Source organism: Dipodomys spectabilis, unplaced genomic scaffold (genome assembly GCF_019054845.1).
Source record: "Dipodomys spectabilis isolate Male_0828 unplaced genomic scaffold, ASM1905484v1 ptg000272l, whole genome shotgun sequence".
Classification (NCBI taxonomy): Eukaryota; Metazoa; Chordata; class Mammalia; order Rodentia; family Heteromyidae; genus Dipodomys; species Dipodomys spectabilis.
Genome location: NW_024870949.1, coordinates 1,493,133 through 1,511,767, shown reverse-complemented (window position 1 = coordinate 1,511,767; position 18,635 = coordinate 1,493,133). Strand labels below are relative to the sequence as shown.

The 18,635-nt window shown below is 38.1% G+C and overlaps 1 pseudogene; it reads right to left on the bottom strand.

Moving 5' to 3' along the window:
- Positions 1–5,581: 5,581 nt before the first annotated feature.
- Positions 5,582–5,678, bottom strand: LOC122126031 (annotated as a pseudogene).
- Between the last annotated feature and the right edge of the window lie 12,957 nt (positions 5,679–18,635).

The following is an 18,635-nucleotide window of genomic DNA, read 5'->3' as shown; positions in this document are numbered from 1 at the left end:
GCTACTCAGGAGGCTGAGATCTGAGGATTGTGGTTCAAAGCCAGCTCGGGCAGGACAGACTGTGAGTCTCTTATCTCTAATAAACCACTAATAAACTGGAAGTGGCACTGTGGTCCAAGTGGTAGAGCGCTCGCCTTGAGTGGAAGAGCACAGGGACAGCACCCAAGCCCAGAGTTCAACCCTCATGACCAACAACAACAAAAAAAGAAAATAAGAAGTAACTGTAATACGAAAACTCCAAGTTCATAATCAATTTATACCTCCCTGGTGAAAGGAACTGCTAAACTATAACATTCTTGATTTCTAGCTCAAAATAGTAGAAATCATATTTTATCCCTTCACTCAACACTGCGCTGCCTGGGGACCCCATCTCTGGTTAACACAGTCGTACTGAAAGAATGACCTGCCCAATTTCTAATGGAAATAGATTGCAGGTCTTTTGGAGCAATTGTTTCCACATTGTAGCTCACCTAAATTGTTTACCATTAGAAGTATTTTGATTGCTTTTTATACCCAACATTTTGAGAGAAATATACTACTTTAAAATGTTATTAAAGAAAGACTGATATAAAAATCACATTTGACCCCAGATACATATTTTACCTTTCATATACCCAAAAATGCAGTCTTACCTATCATTAATGTTAGGAACGAGAGGTTAAAAATCATAGACACCAAGATCTAATTTTGAATCAAAGACTCTCCAACTTGTGAATAAAATTGGTTTAAAAAGAAATCAATACTACTGCATTTTTAAGTCCCTATGAAAAGGATAATGATTCCCTATGATAATGATAATGATAATGATAAACTATTAACACTTAAAAATAACTCATTTTCTTGGAAGTAGGACAAAAAACACAAGGTTAACCCTAATCATTTTAAAAAACCTTTATTTATACTAAAAGTTCTCTCGTAACTATAACGATTCTAAAACTAACTGAAGTAGAGAAGAAATAATTTAACTGCATCATCTACATTCAATGGACTATTAATTCAAAACAAAATTATACTAATAATTAGCTTGCCCAATTCACTTACATTCTTTTATTCTATTCCATTTACTTTCATAAAAACTGGGTTTCCATAAAATGAAGCATAAAAAAGCATATGAACCCACTTACATTTTCAGATCTTAACAATATTTATTTCAGAAATTTTAGCTCTACAGTCAATGACATGAAAAAATACTAAAATATTCAAAGGATTTTCAGAAATTGCAAGACTTGCTCTGGGATGTTATGTATATTGGAACAGATATTCAAAAAGCCTTATTTGTTAAAGTTGCCATAGTTACTCCCACAAAAGAGCCATTAGTAAAGATACCTGTGCATGTACAAAACACCTTCAAATGCATCCACAATCTGGACATGACACTTGCTTTTTGTTTGTTCGTTTTTGAAAGGAATATCTAACAAGCATATCCACAATACTTATTTTCAATGAATAAGATGGGATAGTCAAACATAATATGGGTTGGATTATCTCTTAGTGAGAATAAATATAATCTTGCAAAGAAAGTGATTTTCAACAGAAATCCGGAAAGATTTTATCCAACTTGTGTTTCACAGGAATCACCAGAGAATAATACCTGTTTGGTCAAGTCGGTCCAAATCACTCCATGAGTGTATCTTAAAAGTATAACCAATTTAAGAGGTCAAATACGTATTTTGTACTGACAATCATCTTATAGCAATAACTTACTAACTAATTATGTCTGTATCTTCTTATCTAACATACAATAAAAGCTGAAACCGGTCTCTTTTTCTAACTTAATATTGTAAGTGCTTTGATTATGATGTTATTATTAGACAAATAATATGTACAAAGGGTGGTTCCACTGAAATGACATGACAGAACACTGATAAATAAAAACATTGCAACACACTTAGCTTTTTTCAGCCTCACCCTGCCACATTGGCAAGCAACATTGCAACAGCACACGCACACATATACACATACATACATGTTCACACATGTACACACACATATACATGCATGCTAAATTCAGGGTTTTTTGTACAAAAAAGTCCAAATAAAATATTAGTGATTAGCACAAATGATAATATGCCTTATTACAAAATAATACATAAACCATTACCACGCATGTTACATTTTACCTGCCTCTCCACATGTGACCACTTAATTTATTTTTAATTATTTAATTACCTTATTAATTAATTTATTTGTTTGGTGCTAATACTAGGGCTTGAACTCAGGGCCTGGCTTTGTCCCAGAATTTATTTTTTTGTTTCAGTTATCTCAAGGCTAGCATTTTACTGCTTGTACAACAGCTCCATTTCTAGCTTTTGCTGGTTACTTTCAAATCAGAATCTAATGGACTTTTTTCTTGGTCTGCTTTCAAACCACAATGCTCAGATTTCATCTTTCTGATTAACTACTACTAAAGACCTAAGCCATCAGTGTGGCTTCTACTTTTTCCTCTATAGTTATCTAATGTACATACTTAGATGGTAATTTTAAAATGAGAGTATAGAAGCAAGATGTACAGTGATGATACTGTCTTGTCAGAAATTCATGTTAGTAATGTAAATTTATTCTTAAAACCATACACAAAAAATACCATGATATAGTGTAAGAGAACTCACTATTGAACATTTGAGTCTTAAGAGCTTTCTAATAGATCCATTATTTATTGGTACCCAACATTAGAAAAATGTATGAGGCATTGGTAAAATAGAAGTGTTTTTCATGACTACATACATTCCTTCTTTTTATAAGACAATTGCTTTCATCTAAAAAGTAGGCCTGTCTATTGTCTTCATGTGATTTTGATGATTGAAAGTGCTTAGTGAGAAGGTCAAAATGTATTAGTAGTCCTTCACTATCAATTCTCATTTTCTTCTTGGAGAATATAATGATCAAATCAATAGTTCAGAATCAGCAAGCAATACTTCAGAATCATGCTTCCAGTGCAAGTGGATCACCAGTAAGAAATCCTCAATACCAATTTCCACAAAGTTTTGTCACAGATACAATCTCCCTGCCTTCTCTAGCTGCTTTACTTTCTTATTCCTTCATTGTACAAGAAAAGTATGATTCAACTGATTTCAGTCAAATCTGTTACTAGAGTTATCCATGATTTATTTTATTGTCTGTAATTTGGTAAAGTTATGTCTCTTTACATAGGCTACTAAAAATGTATTTACTAATTTCAAGTAAATACATAAATTCTATTTCCATCTCTTTTAAAAATAAAATTTTGTCTGTTCTACAAATTGATCAGAGGCATGGATTTTGTGGCTAGCTAGGTCATTACACATCTGTCTCTTTCTTTCTCTCTAACTTTCATGGTTCTCATAATATGACTGCTCCATAATTATCCTCATTTATTTTGCTTTTATATTTTTGGTTGCATCATTTCACTTTTTGCTCTGCCATTTCCCAAATCATTTATATAGAAGGCATTATTTCCTATTTTCTCATGCCTAGAATAAGCTGCACATGAAGACATCACTGGTCCTCATTTTCAGTGTGTATGTTTGAATACGGAGGAACATCTTTCCTCTGCTCTCCATCAATTCCCTACTCTCCAGTTAGAATAATTTCGAATAGTAAAATTGGAAAAAGAGAAAATAAATCATGTGAATAAACAGTTGCAGAAAATTCACCAGATATTTCTTCCCAGTTCAACCTATGTGAACTATTAGGGAAATACTTGGACACCTCATTCCCACTGGCACTCAAAGCCTCTGGTTAGGCAATTCTTAGGAATATGGGGAACAAGATGAAAAAGTAAGGAATGGTATCAATTGCAGAAAAAAAAATTGGAGAAGGATCCAAGCAATTTTCTTCATTGGGCTGCCGAAAATATTCAGCTTATTACAGTGCGGAGACTTCTTTCCCAAAAGGCCACTCATGTGAATAGTAGGGATGATGATGAGTATACCCCTCTTCGAGAAGCCTACAGTGGACACTTAGACATTGTCAGTGAGTTGGTGTCTCAATCGGCACATGCAATAACTGTAGATGACTGCACACCCCTGCACAGTGCATATACGTGGAATAATACCAGAGTGGCTTCTTTCTTACTTCATCATGATACAGATACCAATGCCCAAACCAACGGACTCTTTTTTTAAAATTTTTTTTTGGTCTGGTCGTGGGGCCTGAACCCTGGACCTGGACGCTGTCCCTCAGCATTTCAGCTCAAGGCTAGCGCTCTACCACTTGAGCCACAGCATCACTTCCGGCTTTTTTTCTGCTTATGCGGTGCTGAGGAATTGAACCTAGGTCCTCATGCATGCAAGGCAAGCGCTCTACCACTGAGCCACCTTCCCAGCCCAAATATTTTTGTTTGTTTGATTTTTGTTGTGGTGGTGTTATTTTTTTGGTCGTACATGGGGCTTGAGCTTTGGGCTTGGGTGCTGTTACTGTGCTCTTCAGCTCAAGGGGAGCACTCTACCACTTGAGCCACAGTTCCACTTCCCCAAACTAAAGGACTTTTGACAGCCTTACATCTTGCTTTCGAGAATTGAGATAGTAAAGATATGCTGGATAGCCTTCTGTTGAACCATTATATAAAACCAGGCCTGAAGAACAATATAGAAGAAACTGTATTTGATATTGCCAAAAGGATAATTATGTATCACTACCTCTATGAAGTTGTGAAAGGCTGTACAAATTGTTCACCGAAGTCCTAATGGTCGGGTTAAGGTTCTTAAATTTCAAAAATGCAAGTCCATCTTTTGTGTCCCTACAAAACATTTTCACAATCCAAATAAGAGCAATATCTTTTTTTTTGGTCAATCATGGGGCTTGAGCTCTGTGCCTGGGAGCTATCCCTGTGCTCTTCACCTCAAGGTGAGCGCTGTACCACTCGAGACACAGCTCCACTTCCAGTTTTCTAGTGGTTTATTTGAGATAAGAGTACCACAGACTTTCCTTCCCACGCTGGCTTTGAACCATGATCCTCAGATCTCAGTCACCTGTGTAGCTAGGATTATAGGCATGAGCCACCAGTGCCCGGCAGCACCAATATTTTACTGTAAAAATTCATGGATTCCGTGGAATTCTTCCAAGTGAATTTCCTGCCTTGGATGTAAAAATGTATTCAATAGTTTTTGTATACATGTATAATAATTTCTTCAGAGTTTGTGATTTTTTAATCAGAAATAAGTTTAATTTACCTGTTGAAATGAGTAGTACAGAAACTAAAATATTTCTGATGCTTGTCTGAAAAAGTATATTTTAAAATATTCTATATTCTATGTTTGCATAATGTTCATAATTTATTTTCTCCTAGATATACTTTGAATTCTACATTATTTTATAATATATAGGTTCATTAATGTGTCCTTTCTGATTGCATTCCATATAGAACAGTTTGATTCCTTTTTTTCTAGGTCTTAATATTATTTTTCTTTGGGATAAAATGTCAGTGTTGTCTAATTTGAAAAGTTTTGTAAAGTTTATGCTATGTAAACGCCTTTCTGTGGTGAAGATTTAATACACTGATGTCAAACTAAATTTAATAATATGAATTACATGTATTGTGACACTTGTAATTTTGTAATCAACTTTTTAATAACTGTTTTTCATTTCTTGCATCTGAAGAATGAAAAATATGGAATACTTCTCAAATTTTCATATTATCCTTGTGCAAGTGCCATGTTAATCTCTGTATTGTAATTTGAGTATACGTGCTGCTGAAGCACGTAATATCCTCTAAATTTAAGTAGTTAATGATTCAATCTTTATACAGGCTTATATCTATGGGTGCCTACTTGTAAGAAGGAAACCTTATTGTTCCTAACAATGCTATCGATCTTATTTCCCTTAAATTCTGTGAATAGTGGAAAAAAATTATATTGATCAGTCGATTGCTCACATTTGCAAAATTTTTTTGTCAATGACTATATTAAGTCTTTTTATTTGGTATTTGATCGTACTCTTAATTATTTATAGATAGGTCCAAAGGTGATGGCTTTTTCAAGTACTTATTTATCCAACTGAATTAGCTTTGTGGACCTAATGGATTCAAAGTAAGCATTGCTTAAGAGCTACTTCTAAACTTCTTCAGCTGACAATTTCCCAAATGAGGTGTTACTGGAACAAATGTCTACCTGAGCCTTTACCCTTCTTCCATGTGGGAACAGACCAACTAGAATATCTTACCCTGACAGCAAAGATTTTCTTACTAGAACAAAACTAATCTTGGTTACAAGCGATCATAGAGAGATGAACACTTCAAATAGAACTTTTCAGACTAGAAGGTATTTTATCAAAATATAATTGTTTATTATACCTTCCATTTCAAAAGTAGCTAAAGCCAAGAAGGTGGAAAAATTGTTCGTATGCATGATTACTTTTTGTTCTGGCCTGTCTACGAAAGTGGAAAGTGTTACAAACAGAAATGTGTAATACCAACACCTTCTTTTATTGTGGAGGGCACTTTCTCCCTAAATATTTTGACTCAAATTATCTTTTTCAGAGAATTACTGTTTGGTAATTAAAGGTAAATTTACAAATTTTGATGTCTTATTTTTTTAAGAACTTTTAATTTAAATTCCAATACAATCTGGTTTCAAACAGTGAGAATATAGTTCCTGGGTAAGGACAATTCCAAGGGAACCTAGAGGACTTACAGCAAGGTTTCTGAGGTTTGTTTGTTTAGTGTGAAAAAGAGCCATCTTCATCCACATTGCTCCCTCTCTACTAAGTCTCCTTGGATTTCTTTGCATGAAAGCCTATTCTTCCAGGCAATTTAAAATTTTCTTAATAAGCTAAGTTGTTAAAAATTTTGAACAATTAAATTTTACTTGTCATAACGTTAAAACCCTTGAAAATCCTTTATCAGAACCGCAAATTCACCAATCCTAATTCCACCTTTACTTTCAAAATGTTAACATGCTGTTTTCATGATATAGTATCCATGCAGCTCTTATTTTCTAGTGGCTTTGTTATGCGTATATATTACCATATTAGATGATGCTAAGCAAAATGAATTCCAAGATATGGAACTAGATTTTTTTTTTCATTTGTGGTTGTTGTTTTTGATGAACTATGTGATTTCTGTTTTCTTTGGGGTGTTCCCCTATGGTTTATCCCTGCTGTATGGTGAGACAATGGTGAGCATAATGGTGAGACAAAGGACAAAAGACAAACCAATGCAGTAGCAATACTCACAAGACAATATTTTGGAAATGTACTTTAGAACTTGTGAGCGGTGAAGGGGTGAAGGAAAACTGAGAAAAATGAGGGAGTGTTACCAAGTTTGAAAAGTTATGATTTAATACCTTACAATTATTGTAACCCCACTGTACATCTTTTTTATAATAAAATTGAAAAAGTAACCTGCATAAAATATAATTTCACTGTATTGGCACAGTAAATAATATTCTTTATATAGTAACATTTTAAAAATCAATACTATTTGGCATCTAATTTGAATTAATTACCCCTTCTTTATCAGAGGGTAATCAACTTGCATGTTATCCAACTAGACAATATTTTCACAATATACTTGCCAAATTTTTCGAAAAAGAATAAATTTAGTATTTTCTCATTCTAAAAATGAAAACAGTTTAATGCTATGGAAACCCATAACTTTTAAATGTAAGTAAGTTTTTAAGAGGACAGAATATATGTGTTCCTCAAAATTCCTATGACTAATAACTACTCATTTTTAAATTCTCAACATACCTAAGAGATTCAAAACAGTACCTGTTTGCATGTTATGTAATTCTGCAATAGATGCAGTTTCCAATGGGGTGTTACAGATTGAGAAGTAAATAGAAAAATAGCCACATTCTGATAGAGGATAAAACTGTGAAGCATGTGTAATAATTAATTAAAGAGTAAGCAATTTTTATAAGAGTAAGCTATTATGTCTATGACCATCAATCCCAAGATTTATGCCATAAAGTCATACTAGCCCAACAGTTTCCAACTTCTAAGGGACACCTTAAAATTCCTTAATTCACATCATGAATATCTTATCTCTATTTTGAAAAAATACTACGCCTCTGCTAATGTGACACCCTCCTTGTTCTGAGAAGAACACCACCATAAACTGAGCTGCATCATTTTTCCTCCACTGGTATTCTTAACATGAGAAAACTTGCCAATATTATTTATATTTATACTTTTAAGTTATCATAGATATTCACTATGCTAAGATAGGAAAATTATGATTCAAAGCTCACCCAGGCAGGAAGGCTTCTTAGGATCTTATCTCCAAAAACTCCTCCACAAAAGCCAGACTCAAGTGGCACTGAGGTTGAAGTGGTAGGGCATGAGCCTTGAGCATAAACAGGCTCAGAGACCCTATCCAGGCCAAGAGTTCAAGCTCTAGGACGAACCAATAAAACAAAAACAAAATTGAAAACAAACCCCAAACCTAGCATTTTTCTCCATGTATACAGAGGAACGTAAATAAGGAAATGGCTTCCTGTGGTACATATAGGGAGAAGAAAGCAGATGTCACACAATTACTCTCTTCATACCATATTAAACCAAACCCTTAAAAAATTGGTTTTTCTAAATGTATAAATTAATGTCATCCATTTCTTGGCAACTCTGTCTAGATCATTCATATTAACATGGTATACATGAACTGTGTGAATTATCTATTAACTATGTTCTAATTATAACTCTCTTGAAATAATATCTAGGCAAATAGAATGCCAGAATCTTTTGTGAATTTTTCAAATAATCCGTCTACTTAAAAAGAATTTTGTAGCATCCTATAGAATATGAAATTACAAACAAAACCAAAAAATATATTTTAAATCTAAATTCTAATTTAACAAGGTCTACAGAGTCCTACATTAGACGAACTTTGCTATTTCTCCAGACTTAAGCTTTTGTAATCCTTCAACATTTATTTGGAATCCAACAGAATGAGGCTTACTTACTTCTGCAAGTTTTTGGATGGGAATCATGAGCTATTTTGCATCTAGGAATGTTCTGTAATGATGAGAGCATTTAAAAAACAAGTGAGGATATGTATGAGTTGCATTCAATAGGAACTTGACTTCTCAAAACATAATGACAAAATTAGGCCAAACTTCCAACTGTGTATTCGTTTTTTGTTGATGGTTTGTTTTACTGAGACAAAATTATTCTACCTGGTCCAGGGAAGATATCGTTAGGTAATTCTACTCTCTAATCTCCTGCATGAGTGCTAGAATTCCAGGGTTGTATCACATTGCCCTGACATAGTTTGTTTTATTTCATCTAGAAACAGATTAGCAAATCTGAACTTCTCCTATAATCTTATCCACTAGACTGACTGCTGAGACTGTTTATGTACTATTTTCAAAGATGTTTTAACATTTGACACGGGATATGAACATTTTCAGATGCACCTGCAGGCTTCCCTGATTCATTCCACCATGTATCATATCCCGTTAATAATGGTTGCTTGACTTTCTTACTATCTCTGGTCCCTACCTGTGTAATATTCTCAACTTCTGGGGGAAAGTTCACTTGAAGGATTTCTAATATTAAAAATTATCACTTGATTCTAGTCTTACTCAGGACCTATTTTCTATTGTTTTCTAACTTTCCTACATATTCTGAGAGTTGTTTCATTTGTATATTTTTGTGTGCACCTATAAGTGCCTCTGTGTGTATGTGTATGTTTGTATGTATGTATGCAAAAACCTAAAGCTGTAATTCAGCAATCTTGCTCGTGACTGGTATCCCAGCTTTTGGCTGGTTAATTATAGGTAGTGTCTCAAAGCCTATACTGTCCAAGCTGGATGCAAATTGAACTTCCCAGACTCCTTTACATTCTTAGGTTTTATTTTTCCAGGAGTATCAACTTTTAAACTTCAAACACTTTTGTGAGTGTAAAGTCTATCCTGTAGCCCAGATTTTTAACTCAAGAATTCATATAAAGATAGATGGACATATACATTACATATCCTGAGTGTACACTGTTAGAAATGTGATCATAAACCAAGTTGTTGTGAGATCTGAGGATTGGGGTTTAAAGCCAGCACGGGCAGGAAAGTCCTGGAGACTCTTTTCTCCAATAATTACCAGAAAACTGGAAGTGGCACTGTGGCTCAAGTGGAAGAGCACTAGCCTTGAGCTGTGTTTCAGAGGGACAGCGCCATGTCCCATATTTCAAGTGACACGAAAAACAAAAACAATTAAAAGGAATATAAGAAAAGGAAAGAAAAAGAAATGTGATCTTAGCCACCAGGTTCATTGCTAGTATAATTCCTGTTCCCTCAGGATAGACTCTTTTTTTCCAATTAAGTCTATTCTCCCATATGTGACTTGCATTGGAAACAGAATCATTCTTCCATTCTCCTTTTTGCACATTTACATGATTAGCAAGCGTGATTTAGAAAGGGAGTAGCCTCATGCTTCTTGTTCCACTTAGGAGTAATGCTTTCTCTATATCACTCCTATAAATCTACATACGGGACTTGGCTTTATTGTTTCAATGTTTTCTTATTTGTAGAGTCTTCTATATTGTATTGAACACTTATACATAAACACAGAACTTCTTTTTCTCCTATAATTGCTATAGTTTCTCCTACTGTTAACTCATGTACATTTGGGAAATTAATGCACAGCATATAGACTCACAAAAAATGATCTGAGAACCTTCTTCCCATTTAAAATTCACCTTAATTTACAGAGCACATAAGAAGTTTGAACAAAATATTCTCATGGATAATGTATTTATAAGCAATTTAAATTGCATTTCTCTTTACTAAGTTGTCTCTGAAACATGTGTTACCTCATGTGCAAAAGTGTCTTTGTGCTATTTCAATGAAGCCAGAAAACATTCATTTTTTTTCTGGAGCAGCACCATAGATTGTTCATGGAAGTAAGTGGAAGTAACTGTTACTGGATGTGGAAACTGATCCCAGGAGAGGAATTGAACATTGAGAAATGATAAAGTTCAAGTTAACTATTACTTTCCTTTTTACTGTACAAGAAAAGAATCCAAGGCTGGAAGGAAAATCTGTCCCTGATTTTTGGGTGTGTCCTTTACTCATATAAAACTTGTCTGTAAACTTCTGGTTGAGAGTATTGCAAAAGGAAACAATATGCATTTGAAGGCCAGCATAGTACAAAAGGAAGTAACTTTGTTTTAAAAGTGTTCTACTGCAAAGAAGCAAAGATATGGAGGTTTTAAAGCGTCTTATGGATGGATGTTTCACTCCTGAGATGATTCTCTTGTTGCAGGAATCAGTTATCAATTCCTTTAGTCTGGTCTTGAGTTTTCCATAGCAATAAGGATTCCAAAAAATCAGGATCCAGTGAGTATGATCAGCAAAAGCAGCCTCTTCTCAGACCGCTACTATTTTAAGGAGAGTCCCAAAAAAATACTCAGGGTTTGTTTTGTTTGCTTGTTTGTTTAGTTTGTGCTGGTTCTGGGACTTGAACTTAGAGACTGGCCCCTGTCCCTGAACAGTTGTCTTTCTTTCACACCTGGCCCAAACCTATTACTCCACTGCTTGAGCCAAAACTCCACTTCTGGATTTTTTGGTGTTAATTACAGATAAGTGTTTGACAGACTATCTTGCCTGGGTTGGCTTTGAACTAAGACAATAAGAAAGCTAAGTGACATCAACTGTATGGACTTCTCTTTTCAACCTTGAAATATTAGATGAAGTTTATTATAAAGCTAATATTTGACAATTTTTAAAGAAGAGAATATGTTTAGCAAAGAAGCCATAACAAATAACTCAGCAAAAGTAGGTGCACTACTAAATCATTTGGCAAGATTACTATTGACTTCATCATTCCTTTTGGGGAAACTTAAACCTATATTTGCACTTTTTTGTTGGTTGTGGGGATTGAACATTGATCCTGGCCACTGTCTCTCAGCTCTTCAGCACAGCTTGAGCACTCTACTACTTTAGCTACAGCACCACTTCCGGGTTTTGGGGGTTAATTGAAGATAAGTGTTTCGTGGACTTTCCTGACCAGGCTGGCTTTGAACCACAACCTCTGGACTCAACCTCCTGAGTAACTAGGATTACAGGCATGAGCCACCAGCACCCGTCTCATATTTGCATTTATGTGCACTTAATGGCACTATGTAGACAAAGAATGGAAATATGAACCAAATGATGTGAAATTGCCGCTTTTCAGAATAATTAAGGTAGCAATATTTTGTTACATTAATGACTTATGAGCTACGGGACTCTTACATTAGCATCCTCTTTCATCTTTGTAGGTGTATATAGTATCAGGAAATGTTCATAGATAAATACAGAAAGACAGATTTTTAGAAAGCAAAGATCAGGTGTGAAAGATCAGCATAGAAGGAGATACATTCATCACACTGAGATTAAGAACTAGCCTAGGAGATTTTGAATGCTAAAGGCAATGAGGAATAAGCCTAGTTGATAACTAGTTCTTTAATAACCAAAAATGGTTCCCTAGAACGGTTTCTGCTATACCTTAGTTACTATCATTTATTCTTTCCATCTGGAGTTATTCCTTCTCTTCTGTCACAACTGTTAATTAGCCTCTGCCTTTTTGGTGTGATGACTGGCCAAAATAGTTTCCAAATCTCACTTACACTATCCTTCTCATTGTGATTAGCAGTGACCCCACTCAAAAGCCTGGAATATTTGAATTTCCAGAATTAATCTTCACCTGACATCTAAGCACATTCCTAGCATTAATTGCCATGACCTAATGAACAAAACATTTTTTCAACACAGTATCAATACTTAAAGTACATGTGTTAGGAACTATTGTCAGGTATCAGTATGGAAGGAGCAATTATATATTCCAAGTATGGGTTCTGTATTTTGCATTTACTAACTGTTCATTGTTGTTGTTGTTGTTGTTTTGGCAGTCCTGGGGCTGAAACTCGGTGCTTGGGAATTATTCTTCAGGTTTTTTTTTCCTCAAGGCTAACCCTCCACCACTTGAGGCACAGGATCACTTCCAGTGTTTCCTTTTCAATTTATGTGGTACTGAGGAATTGAACCCAGGGTTTCATGCATGCTAGGCAATCACCATACCATGAAGCCACATTCCCAGAACCCTAAATGATTTTCTTATGATGGCATTACATTTTCATTCTGTAACCCTGTATCATAATTTTAGCCAGAAATTTTTGCTAGAAAAGAGCATTGAACACAATACTGAGTCCAGTAAGACTAGATGGACAATGGATAACTGTCACAGTGTAGCCAGGGCACAGAGGGACTTACCTCATGGAGCTGGTACAACAGACTGAGCGAGACAGCTCCTGACCCACAGGTTACCTCCAGAATGAGAGGACCACCTTGGTTCCATCCACATGGGGATGCTGGGCCACCTCCTCCAGCACCCATTGAATCAGTTCCTGAGAGAGAAAGTGAAAGAAAGAAGGTCAGAATTACACTTAAATCATATGCCGGTGGCTCAGGCCTGTAATCCTAAGTACAATGGAGGCTGAGATATGAAGATCATGGTTTATAGCCAGCCCGGGCAGGAATACCTGTGAGACTCTTATCTCCAAAGAACCACCAAAAAACTGGAAGTGGTGCTGTGACTCAAGTGGTAGAGTGCTAGCATTGAGCTGAGGAGCCCAGGGAGCTGTCCAGGCCCAGAGTTCAAGCCCTATGACTGAAAAGAAGTGGACTTCCCACCACAAGAAGTGGGATGAATAGCACCCATTGTCTTAGGGAGCATGGCAGAGAAGTCAGGCCGAGCTTCCTGTCAGCTGGGAGTCATTAGTAGGTCACCCGGCTTCTCTGTGCCTCAGTTTCCCCAGCTTCAAAACTGAACAAAGTGAAGGATCCCGTTACTCATGGGGATAGAGTAATAAAGAAAGAGAGCCATGTTTTGTTTCATAATCCCATACCTGTTGCACTGTTAATACACACCATCTGAGATCTTTCCGGGTATCTTCCTATCATATGCTCACAGAATTGCCAAGAACAGTATCAGATGGCCCCTCCATCTGTGCCTGTCCCTGCTCCAGATTTCCCTCTGTATCAATCCCTTGTTTCCTCACAACTGTCCCATGAGGAGATTGAAGTCCAATGGTTGAGGCCCAACCCAGAGATTCACCTCTGGTCAAGAATCGGCTGCGGTGGACTGAGTTTGGGACAATCCATCTAAACCAATGACTGAGCGTGGCACTACATATCTACCATCCCAACTACAGAAGAATGGGCCTGGTGGCTCAGGCCTGTCACAGATAGGAGGACCATGATCCAGCCCAGCCTGAGCATATATTAATTCGCCATCTCAGAAATGCCCAAGACAGAAAAGCTTGACTCACATGGTAGAAGACCTGACTGGCAAGCCTAGGGCCTTGAGGTCAAACCCTAATATACTAATATACCCAAAAGAACCAGAGTCCCAATGCCAGAGGCTCATGCCTATAATCCTAGGTACTCAGGGGGCTGAGATCTGAAGATCACAGCTCAAGATTTAAAATAGGGTTGGCCTCACCCATCAGATGTCATGATTAGAAGACCCAGAGTCTGACCTATGGTGTTGCGCTCCATACTAGCAGAACTCGTATCCTCACTAAGTGTTGGCCATGCTCTCTGTCCCCCTGGGAAGCCATCCCCTGCAGGCCGCACCCCCAGGTCCTCCCAAGCTCCCACTGCCACCAACCAGGCCCAAGGGAGTACACAGCTCCATTGCACACAGATCCCTTGTTCTTGTAATTTAACAGTGCTGAGTCCCCTTCGAGCCTCTCACCCTTCCAGGCCCCCAGACCTCAGCTGTGAAGCCCATACATGCCCCAAAGATAGCAGGTAGAAGTTACCAAAGTATTCAGCCTCCTTGTTACAACCCGCTTCTACACACACACCCACACACACAGTCACACACACACACACACACACACACACACACACACACAAACACACATCCAGACCGGTGACAGAAGACTCCTCCATGCAGCACCTGCAATTTGCCAACTGATCACTCTCCTGAGCACAGTCAGGCTGTACAAGGAAAAAGATGATCTCTGTCTCTGTCTTTGTCTCTGTCTCTCTCTGTCTCTGTCTCTGTCTCTCTCTCTCTCTTTCTCTCTCTCTCTGTCTGTCTGTCTCTCTGTCTTCAGGTGAAAGTTTGACTGAGCACAGAAGACAAGGGCTCACACAGCAAGGTTGTCTATCTTCTGCATCCAACACCTCCCATCCCCAGAAAAAAAAGGAAAAAAAACCCAGAAGGCAGGTGTAGACATGCCGCTCCGCACCTCTGACTAAAGCCACTGGGTTCCCACCAGGGAGTGGAAGGGCGCAGATGTGCTGCTGTGTGGCTCCCACTGCTCCAGGCCAGGGATCTTTGGCACCCACTCCTCACCCAACCCTGCATCTCCCTGTATCCTGGGACATTAGCCACTGGGGATGGTGGTGGCATCCTCGGGTCAACACCCACCCCCACCCCTGGAGCACATTTGTGGCAGGGCGTGGGCCAGAGTGTGGGGCACAGGGGAGGCGCGGGTCCGGGTCGGAGGGGAGGGGATATGGGGTCGCAGGGTGCAGGGCTGTGTGGCAGCCACTCACGTGTTGCTGGCAGAAGCTGTAGGCAGCTGCTCCAAGTGGGGCAAGCAGCAATGGCAGAGGCATGACAGACACTCAGGCCCTGAACAGAGGACAGGGGAGCCAGGACCAGGTCAGGGCCGCAAGCTGGCTCATGGCACAACATTGCACCATTGCCTGAGGAAACCATGGGCCTGATCCTGCAGCATTAGATTTGAAATGCTGCTACATGGGGAAGGGGGGAGGGGGCCGGTGCTCAGGCAGGCACATAGTGGGATGAGGAAGGCCTCTCTTTCTAGGCCTCGAGTCTCTTGCTCACCACTCAGCCACCACTACCTTCCTCAACTGCTGGTAGTGGTGTCAACAAACAGAGCGAATCATGGTGCTACTGGGCAGCATGGAATGTGGGCGTGGCCACCATTCTTGCATCCAATTGGTTAGAAAGAACCATGAAACAATGGAGCTGTGGCTGGAATCTTGTGATGCAGGCAGAATGGGCGGAGTCAAAATGATGGCAGCCCCTTTCCCAGGGAACTCTGTCCAATCCAGTTGAGGACAAGAGAGTGACCTGCTTTAGCTGGATGGCTGCACAGATTGTTGTGTAGGTCTGTTTGTTCCCAGACCTTGAACTCAGGATCTAGGCACAATCTCTGAGTTGCTTTTGATCAAGGCTAGCTCTCTACCACTGGAGCCACAGAGCTTTACTTCTGGCTTTTTTGGAACAAGTTGGACAGGAGTTTCAAGGACTTTCCTGCCTAGGGTCACTTTGACCATGATCCTCCTATCACAGCCTTGTAAGTTTTAAGGAGGACTGCTGAGAGCCAATGATGCTTGGTTTTGCTGATGTTCTTGGACAGACCTGTGAGTTCCCTATCCTCAGGTTTAAGTGGTAGGAGCTGGAGCCCACAGCTTGAATCCTGTTCCTGCCACCAACAAACGGCAGGAGATCCTATGAAACTCATTCCTATTCATATGATTACCAAAGGAATGTGATGTATGTCATGATTAAATGGGCAGTACTTGAATGATTCGAGGATAAAATTATACACAATTACATTATAGGACACTAGTCGATATTAATTAATACTTTATGAAGCATTTAAACAATCACCTTCATTAAATGGAGGCCAAATGAAATACCTACGAATTGAGCATCACATAGCATGGAGATGCCATTTTTTTTTCTGCCAGGACTGGGATTGGAACTCATGGTCTAGGTAACCCTGCTGTTGCACAGTGTGGGAAGGGGAAGCTTGCCTCCTTGAATTCAAGAAATTCAAGTCTGTTCCTTTCGCCTGAAATCGATGCCCACCACTAGAAAACATCCTATTTGTTTACATTTTAAATATATGATTTATATTTATATACATATGTTGATTCCATATTGCATTCAGTGTAGTTACTTATTTTACGTTTTGTTTTATTCATGTACTGACTACTCATCTTATTGACTATTATGACGCATAGAACAGTGATTACATTGATTACATAGGATATAGTTTTGCATATGTATTGCATGTCCTTCCTGACACCCAGGACTTTCACAGAAAAGGAAAACATGTGTCACCATCAGCTTCTTACTACACGATTCATTTTTTGGGAGTGCTGGCATCTGAACTCACAGACTTCAAAGCCCAATTCATGAATGGGTGAGTGTCAGCCTGCCATCCTGTGGCAAGTTGAGCTGACAGGCAGTCCCGAGTACCTGAGATCGAGCCCCAGCGGTTGACAAAATAAGAACAGATTGACATGCAGTTGGTAGTACACTAATAAATGTATATCTTTATAGAGTGCCAGAGATGTCTATACATTATTCACTTATATAGACTACATTCCTACCAATTCTTGGGTATTTATAATGCCTCCATATAATTAATCTTATTGTTTTCATTCTTAACAAACTATTAAGTAAATCAAACAATATCCTGAAATTATTGCATTCTGTATGTAATAGTATTCTTTTAATATTAATAATAATAAATATTAAATAAATAATAATAAATAAATACATAAATAATAAATATTAAATAAAGTCAGTCTCCTGAAATGATGCTGTCTAATTTCACAGGAGCGTCATTCACCATCAACTCATTCAACTGTGACATTGATAATATTACCTTGTTATTCCCATGGATGGGAACGAGTCTCTTAGTATCTGTTGCCATTGATTGGTGTCATGACTGGGATTCAAAATCAGGGCCTACATTGCCTTGTGGACCTATGACTTCCTCAATAGTCTGACAACCTTCAGCAATAAAAAGGTGAAGTACCCTTTCCAACAGTGTCACTCAGACCCAGGAGGGTCACCGTGCAAAAGAAGAAAACATAAAAAGGCCATCTTGCTGCATTTTTTCTGTACATTTTTGCCACACAAGGCCTGGGGGGTCTAGGATCCTAGGATCTACTGTGGGTCCAGTGGCTGCACCTCAGCATAGGGTGTCAAAGCTGAGGCAGAATTACCACAACCTGAGTTCAAGCCCCTGCTGAGCAAAAAATAATTAAAAGAGATTAGCTCCCTGGCTTGCAATTCACCCCATTTTTTTCTGGCAGGCTTTGGATTTGAACGCAGAGTCTAGGTGAATCTGCAGCACTGTGGAAGAAGCGGAAGCTCACCGTACTTGAAGATAAAAAAGTCAGGCATGTAATCTAAGCCAAAATTCAAGCCCCAGCCTTGGAAAACATACTATTTATATACATTGTAAATACAGAATTTGTACTTACCTATGGATGTTCAGCCCATACACGTTTGGTGTGGTTGTTCCTTGTATTTTTTGTTTTATTCATTTATTTACCGTTGATTTTACTATGATGACACCCATTCCCTTTATTACATTGATGACATCCTATCACATGGAATCTAAATTTGTAGACGTGTTTTCCATCATGCCAGACACCCAGGACTCTCAGAGAAAAGGAAAAAAGTTTCACACTTGGCTTCTTACTGCATGATCCAATTATTGGTAGTTCTGGGATCTGAACTCAGGGCCTAGCAGGACCAATTGGTGAATAGTTTAAGGTGACCACACCAGCCTGTGAGCAACAAAGGAGTTAGGCCATTCCCAGCAACTGACATGGATGCCCAGGGTGGGCCATGATAGTCATAAACTAATAATTTAAACATAGGATCAATATTTACATATATGTGTGGACAGCATCTTGCCTTTGGAGTACTTTTTCTCCTTATTTTCTGTCTTATGT